Source organism: Canis aureus, chromosome 29 (assembly GCF_053574225.1).
Source record: "Canis aureus isolate CA01 chromosome 29, VMU_Caureus_v.1.0, whole genome shotgun sequence".
In the NCBI taxonomy this organism is placed as follows: Eukaryota; Metazoa; Chordata; class Mammalia; order Carnivora; family Canidae; genus Canis; species Canis aureus.
In genome coordinates, this window is record NC_135639.1 from 35,778,599 (window position 1) to 35,789,183 (window position 10,585).

General features: G+C 43.3%; 1 long non-coding RNA gene across 2 annotated transcripts; it reads left to right on the top strand.

Moving 5' to 3' along the window:
* The first annotated feature begins 876 nt into the window (after positions 1-876).
* Positions 877-9,850, top strand: LOC144300833 (uncharacterized). 2 transcript variants are annotated; one of them, XR_013367602.1, is made up of 3 exons: positions 877-1,300; positions 1,700-1,971; positions 9,796-9,850. It is a non-coding gene; the product is annotated as an uncharacterized LOC144300833 (long non-coding RNA). The 2 variants fall into 2 exon arrangements; XR_013367601.1 differs by lacking the exon at positions 9,796-9,850 and adding an exon at positions 5,210-5,964.
* The last annotated feature ends 735 nt before the right edge of the window (positions 9,851-10,585 follow it).

The window sequence follows — 10,585 nt, forward strand, 5'->3', positions numbered from 1 at the left end:
CCATGATTCTAGGCTTACTGCAGTCTTAACAATGTTTCTATAAAAATAAAACTCCATTTCTCTTGGTTTGTCGTACATTTCCTTTTCAGAGCTGGGGCCTGGTTGGTATGCAGGAAAAGGGGAAGGCATGTGAGCTATGTTATCAGCCTGTCGTCACAAGAGGAGCCAAGTGGCAGGCCATGGGTTGAAGCACATCCGGGGCATTGGGGTGGGCCTCAGAATTCCACAGTGAAGACTCTGAGATAAAGCAGTGCCAGGGTAGGGGCTGCTGAATGGCTGGAGTTTCTGCTGACCAGAGCCTGGTCCTCGTGGAAAGAGATGAGGAGGGAATGTGGCTTCTGGAGCCACCAAATAAGGAAGGACATCATCTCTGTCTTCTTCATCTAAGTGTAGATGTCAGCCACCAGAGCAATGCACCCCACACCATTTAGTACCTCCTAAACATGGGTTTGAAAAGACGTAGGTCAAACTCTGAGCTAAGTAGAGAACACATACACCAATAAACCAAAGATTCTTTTTATTTCTCTATATATGATTTTTAAAAAAAAATTCACAAGAGAGAGAGAGCGGAGCAAAGACAGAGGCAGAGGGAGAAGGCTGGCTCCCTGGGGGCAGCCTGATGCGGGACTTGATCCCAGGACCCCATGATTACAACCTGAGCCAAAGGCAGAGGCTCAACCCCTGAGCTACCCAGGTGCCCCTCTCTATATATGATTTTCAACCTCTCATCTTCTTTCCCTTTAACTTCATTTGCTGTATCGTACATAACTTGCCTAGAAAAGAAGACAGCTGTCCTTTGAAGGCAGGAGTCACTTGAAACATCACAAAGCTTCAGTAAACCTCAGTCCCCTCCCCTGCCCCACCCACGATGGCTTTGTCTAGGTTGGTGGTTCTGATCTGTTACTAACCCAAACTGAGTCCCCAGGGAGCAATCGCGTTGTGCCTCCAGAGGTCATTTCCTTGCCAAACATTCCTTTTCAGTGAGAGGACGTTTTCATGCCCTGGTAAACAATCCCCAGCCTGCACAAAGCAGAGAAGGGTGCCTGTCGGTCTTCATGGCTCTCCACTTAGTCCTGAGCTGATTCCAGCCCCAGAGGCGTCAGTCTGCTCTATAAATTCCTTTGTGAAACCTGAGAGCCTGCTGCAAGGAGAGCAAAGATCTTGGAGGGGTTACAGTTTCCCTCCACCCTAAAAGATCTGCTTGTGTTGGCAGCAGAAGAGTCTGTTTTTCCAAACAGGCTCTTCCCTTTCTTCTGTGAATTTAGTTCAGAAAACCCTGCCAGGCTCCTAAGCGGGAGAGGTAAGATCACCTCCTAGGCAGGTCTACGCAGGCAGGAGAGGACGGCCTGGGGGTGAGGGTGGGGGGTGTTTCTAGTTAAAAGGCTCTGAACCTCTTTCTGAAATAGCCACTTGTTAGGAGGGGGATGGCCCCGCTTACCGGGCGGCTGGGGTCAGCCCACCTGCATGGCCCTTAGTTTCAGTCCTTGTGGTTTTTCAGGCAGGGACGGGGAGAGAAAAGAGGAAGGACGGACGGAGGGAAGGAATGGGGGGAGGAAGGAAGGAAAGAAGGAAACTTTAAGTGGCCACCCTTGGGCTGAGCCCCTCGCTCCGCCTGCCGCACACCCAGTCCCCCAGCACCGCCAGGGACTCCCCTTCTCCATTAACTTTGGGGGCCGCTTATGCTTTCTTCGCATTTTAGCCATTAGGACACATTGAACGCAGGATCTGGAAATGACGTAAGAAGTCACCAGCTGGTCAAATGTTAGAAAGCCCATCTTTTGAAAGCAGCACACTGTTTCGGCGGCAGGACAGGAGGGACAGCGGGGACCGAAGCCAGCTGCTGCCTCTTGTAAGACTTTGGGTTTCACCGCTGGCCGGGGCTCTGGGCCCTGTGACCCCGGGGTTCAACGAAGCTGTTGGCCTGGATCCCCGTGTGCCGACGGATGCCACACTATTGTCCTGTCACCAGAAGTACGTCCTTGCCACTCCCGCCCCCGCCCCCCCAGTGGGCCTGCGTCCCCGCCGGCTCCCTGCGACCTGGACCCGCGGCCCAACACCCCCTCCTTCCTGGCGCTGGGTTCCCGCGATCCTATTTCACTAAAAAGTTACAGTCATTTTAACGTTTGAAAGGGTACAGAAAAATGGAAAGAACAGCCGTGAGTGAGAGCCCCTCTACTCTTCACCTGGATTCAACTGTTAATATTTTACGGTTGGGTCCTTTTTTCTGTCTATACACATGTACACACACGTGGAGGCTTTTTGTTGAACCGGTTGAAACCAGGTATCATGACACCTCATCCCCTAAATAATTCAGAATGTATAGGACATTCTGCGACGTTACCTCAAAACCATCACTACTCATAAGAAAACTATCATGAATAGTGTTTAAAATACAAGTCACACTCAAATTTCTTCACTTGTCCCCAAGATGTATTTTATGGCTTTTGTTTTTTTAAATTACAGGATCCAACCAAAGTTCGTGCATTTTCTTTGATTGTTATGTCTCTTTACGTTTCCTTTAATCTAGAAAAGCCAATTCTTTTTTTGTTTGGCTTTTCAAGTCATTAACCTATTTGAGGAGTCCAACTGGTTGTCTCCCTCCTCACCCCCCCACCCCCCGCCCCCAACCCCGTCGCCCCAGAAAGTCCAACATTCTGGATTTGTCTGAAAGTTGCCTCATGATTGGATTCAGGTTAATCATTTTTGGTCCAAATATTACAAAAGTGATGGTGTGCACTTCTTATTGCAACACTTTAGGAAATACATAATGTCAGGTTGTCCCACAGGAATAGGCTAAATAAACATTGAATAAATAAATTGCAAAGAAGAGGTATTTTTTTTCCCATAGTTTAACAGTCACAGTTCTGAGACTGTGACAAGGATAGCTTAATATTTCACTACGACTTCAAAAATACACACATATGTATACTTACGTACACATTCAGGTAAATCTCAACCGAAGGATGGTATTCTCAACTCTAGACAGAAAATAGAATCAACTGGAAAGTTTTAGAAATTACTGATACCTGAGTCCTAGCACTTCTTTTGATAGTAAGTTTGGTCACTCGTGAAAGTGGTGCCCGCTGGGTCTCTCCATTTTAAAAGTGTTTTTTTGCCTCTTTTAATTTATTTCATTTTATTTTTTTTGCCTCTTTTAATTTAATAAACAATCTTTGTGTGATCCTTTAGTACTATGAGAATATTCTGATACCCAGTGACCTTTCAGAAAATAGTTTTAGCATTCATTGATGATTTTTGCTTGAATCAATTATTTTATTGGGGTGAACTTTATAATTTTACCCTGCTCTCCACATTAATTAATATAATTTTACCCTGCTCTCCTGGCATTTTTCTATAAAAAAGAGCTTCCCCTTTTCCCCTTCCTTTCTCTATTTACTTGTTTATATATTTATATCATTAATTTTCTTATGAACTTTACATGTTCTTAAAAAAGATTGATTTATTTACTTTAGAGAGAGAAAGCAAAAGTGCATGAGTGTGAGTTGGGGAGAGGAAGAGGGAGAGAATCTTCAGGCAGACTCCTTGCTAAGCTTGGAGCCAGATCCCACCACCCATGGCATCATGACCTGAGCAGAAACCAAGAGTTAGAAGCCCAACCAACTGAGCCATCCAGGCAGCCCATATTTATATTATTTATTTATTATTACTATGGACCCCGAGATTGTTCATAAGTTATCATCATTATTCTTTTTGACGCTCAACATATCCCAGATTCGGATAGCAGGAGCTCCTTCCAGCTGCTCCTTTGGCAAATCCCACATTAGTCATGAGTACCTGCTTGCTTTCTGGCACAGAATATTCTAAGCTCATCTTGTACCTTCCTTGTCCCAAATGTGGAATCAGCAATTTCTCTAAGGAATGAGAGCCTAAATATATTTTTTAAAGTGACAGAGCCATAAGCCTTTCTAGAAGAGAAGACAGAAAACATGAAACAGTACATGTGTGGGCATTTACTTTGAAGGGAATGGAGCCCCAGATATCAGCTAGCATATCTGTGTGAACAAAAATACTTTCAACCTGGGGATGGAGCATGGGTCTGGAAGTAGGGAGACCTGGATTTGTATCCTAACACTGCATGTGATTTGGGACGAGCCACTTAAACCTCTTCAAGTGTTTAATTAGGGGACTGGACTAGACAATATTGAAGGCTTTTCTACATTCCAAAATTCAGTATTCAAAATACTTGAAAATATCTAGTTATAAGAAAGTTTTTGAGCCAGTAGAAGGGGGATAGTTCCAGTAAGATTTCAGGGGCAGAAACTTCATCTTTTAGTCCTGTCTCCCTTGATCTAGTAAGACTCATGGTAAAATGAGCTCAATGGATGTTTTTGCTGGTGAAGGTCTTTTCTAAAGTTAGAATGAGATAAAGAGATTAAATTGCCAAAATTTAGGTGAGCCATAAGAAACTACGTTGCAGTGAGATTTTAAGTATCAGGGTGTTTACAAAGGGAAGTTTTAGTCTTTAAAGTAAAAAGATCCTGCCTGCCTCAGCCTGGCCCTTCCTAATGGCCAGACAATGGACTCAGTGTCCACTCAGTGCTTTTATTGGTTCTTACTAAATTTCTCTGCTTCCCAAAGAACCCATACTTAAGATGTCTTGCAGCACTTTCTTTTTTATTAGGAAACTCCAAAATATACCAAGACATTTTTTCCAATACTCCTTACCTGAAGTCAGAAATTGCATTTAAAAAATAATTCTTCCCTGCTTTAATAAATTGGCTGAAAAGGTTAAATGGATTTTCCTTCTATGTTGTGGTCATGGAAGCACTTATCTCTCACCCCAAGTAGTTGTCGTATGTAATTGGATGTGAAGTAATTCCCAAGTTGCATCAAAATCTTTTCAGTGTTACTATGACAGTTGCCCCCCCCCCCCCCCCCCCCCGCCAACCGGCTTCAATGCAAACTCTCCACCATCCCACTGTCCATTCAGTGAGATTTTGTTGTATGAAGAAAGGTTAGCTTTTCAGAAACTTCAGGGGCAGGAAGAAGAATCATTATGCATTAACAGGAGCTGATTCTCTCACACACCCATTCATCCCCTAGTAAGAGATGGTCCCCTCATCCTTATCACTGGGTCAGAATGTTGTTAAAGGCTCTGCCTTACTAAGACTATGGAAATTAATGCAGGGACCTGAAAAAGAACCCACTGTTTGGAGGAATAAGACTTTTAATGTAATGTCTTTGACAGCCCTTCCTGCCCAGTTAGCAGTCCTTTTTCTACAGTGGATTCCAGCAAAGGCGAGAATTTGGGCAGAGATCTTCAGATGGGAAGGAGGGGAGAAGAAGCCGTATCAAGATCCCTAAGGTCTTGGGGAGTTTGGAAAAGCATATTCAAAATGACTATTGCTTTGATTTCATTTTGGCCTCAAGTTCATCCTGACATTTGTCTTTGTATTAACAGAAGATATAAGATTTTCATGTTTATCAAATGGGAGTGTGTCTTTAAAATGACTGGGCTGGTGAAGGCTTTATGGACCATTTCCTCCTCTAGAGTCTTTGGAGAATCAACTGTGCCATCTGCATATAATGCTGCAGTCATAAATGTTTATTTCTACCTTTTGATTCAATGGTTTGAAGACCTCAATAAAATTTTAGGGCCCCAGAGATCATTTTGCTCAAAGCTCTCCTTTGGTAACTGGAGGATTTGAGATCCTAATTGGTGAGAGGACTCGCTCAACTAGACACAGGACAAGGCCAGGATTAAAAGCCAGGTTCCCTATTTCCTCAGCCCACATTCTTCATACTTACATACTTCCCTGACCCTCCTTGGCTTTGTGGCAGAAGCAGCATGTTCTATTGTCTGCAGTTTCCTTTAAATACTTCAGTAAAACTGTAAAGACTCCCTGAGGGCAGGGGAATTTGTCTGCTGTGAGCTTTGGTATATCTCAGCTCTATAAAAATGCCTGACACATAATAGGCCCAAATAAATATTGAATGAATAAAGTGTGTGTGTATTTTCTTTCCATAGTTTTAATAAAGGTGGAGTCTTTAAAATTCAGAGACTGAGATAAGGATAGCTTGATGGCCTCCTATACCTTCAAGAATATATGTTCATTTATTTACATACATATTCACTTAAATCTATATCCTGTGTTGGTATTCTCAATGCTGGGTAGAAATTAGAATCAACTGGAGAATTTTTTTAAATGCACCTGGAACTTAGAGCAAAGATTCAGATTTCATTTACCTTGTGAGGCTGGAGTATTAGCATCTTTTAAATGCTTCCTGGACATTCTGACATGTACCCAGCCTTGAGAATCACTGCCCTGGGAAATGTTAATTTATAGCTGAGGTTCCCTAACTGTCATGGTATACTTTCTGTGGTTAGTTAGAATTTATAAGAAGCCAATCAGTTGTGCATGTTCTAGAAGAGGCTACCACATGCCCTTAAACTGTCTTTACCTCTTATTGGCACTAAACAATTCTTTAATTAGCATTAGAAGTATTACAAATTATTTGTCACTGAAGGGAGGATTCAGGATATGTGGTTTGGCTAGAAAAGCAAGGAACAACACTGCCAGGTATTAGCTAAATATTTAGCCCTACTATGTGTCAGACTTTTTTTTATGCCCTTTGGAGTCCTAGGCCTATAGTGAGTACTAGGACCCTGTCAGATCTTGTGTTGGGCCGTACACTGGAATGTTCTGTCGTCTGACTAGACTAGAAAGTCAGCTGAAATTTGCTGCTAGGATGTGGTTTCATTTGCCTCAGTGGAGCCTCTTATGCTTTTCGCTGTATGAGGGCCTAAAATTGAGCTGGTTTCACTGAGTTTACAGAACAGTCCATGTGGCTGTGTGTGCCTGTTGGCTGACATGGGCTCACATGTGTGGCAGAATTTGGGTTGAGACATGTAGTTTACTAGAACAAGGCACCTGCGATAAGGTGTGGAGGTGAGACAGCCTTCACATACCTCTCCTGTGGAGGACTGCCAGTATCTATAAAAAGGAAGCCCTGTGGCTTACAAGCAGTGTGCACTTTGTATGCAGAGCCCTGGGTAGAAGAAGACTTTAGTCTTGACTTTGTCCTTTGAGCGGAGATGAGGGCAGATACCACAATCCCACTCAATATGTCCCCAGTGTGTTCAGCTTCTCAAGTACAGGTGAGTCATTCCTGGTGAGGGCAGGGAAACAAACTTGGACCTTGTTTGCTTCATTTTATGACCTGCCTTGGCATTTTCAAGTGTGTAACTGAGCCACAGCTTGGCTGTAAGGATATTGGATTCCTTGTCAGGCAAAGTCAGCCACTTCTCTGAGCCAAGGGAGGTGAGTAGCAGCTGGCTCTGGGAAGGCTATTAAGAGGAATAGCAAAATGAGCAATTATAAGTGTAACAGTGGAACAAGGTATCTTCCGAGTCAGAATCTGGCTACAGTCCTCGAAGTCATTCCTTTTAGTATTGAGGTGGGTGTTCTAAAGGAGCATTAATAAGAATAAAATTTTATGTGCTATAAAACGCCTTTGATTGTAGCAGATAAAAGTGACTGTTTTGAAAAACAGCCTAAATATCCATAGATGGGAGACTGGCTAAATAAGCAATGGTGTGTCCACACGTGGAAATCCATGTGGTTGATTAAAATAATGAAATTGATTTGTTTGTGCTCATAGAAGACAATTGCTAAGACACATTATCAGGTGAAAAAGATTAAGTATCAAATCAACACTTGGTAAGATTGCAATTAAGCCGCATTCTGTGTCATTTTGATTTTTTTTCAAGATTTTATTTATTTATTCATGAGACAGAGAGGCAGAGACACAAGCAGAAGGAGAAGCAGGCTCCCTGTGGTGAGGGTGAGCCCAGCATGGGACTCAATCCCAGGGCCCCAGGATCACAACCCGAGCCAAAGGCAGACACTCAACCACTGAGCCACCTAGGCATCCCATGTGTCATTTTACTTTTTAAAAATAACATGCATATATTACTTATGTAGTTAACAAAATAAAGAAATAGTAGAAGTACAGTGAAGTACAGCAGAAGTACAATGTCCAAAAATTTGGAAAGACGAGCTTGCCCTTGGAGCTGAGCTGTGGCAATTACTGGGGTGGTCTCTGAGCAAGTCTTTGGAACTCTGGGTGACAACAGTAAGTGCTGTGCGCTCTGCTCCTCTGCCACTCACTCTCTCCAACTGGAAGCAGGGTTATGACTCTTGTCCCACTGAAATGCTTAAGTCCTGCAGAAACTGGGTTAAACCCTCCTGAGGTAACTCTGACAAAGCTCAGGGACCATTTCCCTGCTCATTCTGTTCATAGATAGTTGGCGTTGGGTTGCTAAATAATTGTAGAACCAACCGGGAGCTTTTTTCTCTTTATTCATCTTGGTAAGGAAAGGTGATGCCTAATTTGAGAGGATGATCAAGTCAAATGTCTCAGAATTTGCCCCACTAGGTGAACTTTTATAGGAAGGAACTTCTTTAAAAATAAGTGATAGAGAACTTGCCTCTAGTTGAGAAGTTCTGTTCTCAATTTTGATGAGTAAGAATACTTGAAAACACAATTTCGTCTTCTGTGTTGTTAGGAGCTAAATGTATCTAGAATTGCTATTTGAGGAGTAAACCTTCCAATAATGATTTTTTCGTTTTATAATGCCGACTGGCCCAACACTGGGATACTGGAGTGGAGAGGATCCGCAGATGTGACAGTAAAGATGACCCGCCCAACCCATTCCATGAACTGTCCTCAACGGTCATCCTCTGCAAAGTTCTCTTCCAGACTTCCTGGAGGGGCACCTGGGTGGCTCAGTCAGTCTTGATTTTGGCTCAAGATCTTGATTTTGGGTTGTGAGATTGAGCCCTTCATTGGGCTCTATGCTGGGTATAGTGTCTGCTTGGGATTCTCTCTCTCCCTTCCCTTTCCCTCTGCCTTCACCCCCCCCTCTGTGTGTCTCTCTCTCTAGAAAAAAAAAAAAAAAAGATTTCTTGAAGTCTTCTATACAGAATCAGCCAGGTTTGAGGGAGAAAACTTAGTGGCTAGAGGAAGACTAGGGCTTGATGAACCATCCCACCCATTGCCACTTGCATTTTTTGAGGTGATCTGAACATGGAAGAACATTTTATCAGTGTTGGTTGGGCCCTGAATGGGTCTAGGTATGACCCGACCTTGAAAATCTGTTCTGCGCGCAGTGATCCTCTTCTTCTTTTGGATGGAATCAAAACTCTTCAGCCTGGTATCCACCAACCAGCTGTGTATCTACAGCAAGTTACTTAATGTTTCCATGCCTTACCACCCTCTGCAAAATGGAAGCGTTGGTCTTGCTTGAACTTTGAGGGCACTAACAGCTGTGTGATTCCATATTTAAGGCCCTTAACCTGTGACCCTTCCCCAAAGATATCTCCTAATGCCATCATCAGCTTGCATCAAGCTTGGAACAGAAAGCTCTGAGAAATGGTAAGAAAAGCTAAACTGGCCATTTCTCACTTACATGGAGAAACCAAAGAAGATGGTAATAGTTGTGTTCATCTCAGAGAAAACACCAGGAGATTTCCTTTAGGTAAAACCTCTTCTAGGAAAGAACATGAGAAGACCAGGACAGGTACATGAGTTATTAGGAGGGGGGCACCTGGGTGGCTCAGTGGTTGAGCATCTGCCTTTGGCTCAGGGCATGATCCCAGGGTCCTGGAATTGAGTCCTGAATCAGGCTCCCTATGGGGAGCCTGCTTCTCCTGGCTGTGTCTCTGCCTCTCTCTCTCTCTGTGTCTCTCATGAATGAATAGATGAAATCTTTAAAAAAAAAAAAAGGAGTTATTAGGAGGGTTGTGCTATACCAATGTTTTCTCTTTGAAGGTCAATGTCTCATTCTGACAGTTCCAGAAAATGTCCATAGGTTGATCGGTTCAAGGAGAGAAGGATGGTAGCCATGTTTGTGGAGCAGGTAAGTCTGAGGGGTTACAGACATAGAAAGGTCAACATAATATCCTAACACTTCCCTCCATTATTACTCCCTTTCTCTCATTCTTCCCCCTGTTTCTCTTACTGAGAAAAACTAAGGTTTTAAGTGGCTTTGAAGGTACAATCCCAGCCTCTTCCTGAACTGTAAAAAGACCTAAATATGTTTACATAATTTAATGCTTCAGAATGAGGGATCCCTGGGTGACGCAGCGGTTTGGCGCCTGCCTTTGGCCCAGGGCGCGATCCTGGAGACCCAGGATCGAATCCCACATCAGGCTCCCGGTGCATGGAGCCTGCTTCTCCCTCTGCCTGTGTCTCTGCCTCTCTCTCTCTCTCTTTCTGTGACTATCATAAATAAATAAAAATTAAAAAAAATTTAAAAAAATAAAATAAAATAATGCTTCAGAATGAGAAACTATAAGCAGGAGTATTCTTTACTCCTCCACAGGGCAAAGCTCTCTGCCCCTCAAGCAATGTGTCTCAAGCCTTGATGCATCAGAATTATGTGAGTGCTTTGAAAAAATACAGATTCCTAGAACCCACCACCCTAGAGTGGGGCTTGGGGATCTGTATTTTTGACTAGCTCCCACAGGTGAGTGTTTTACCAACAGTATCTGAGAACTTAGGCTCCATGACCCAATCAACATCATGCTATTGCTAATAAGTGATCTCCTGTGATCTTTCT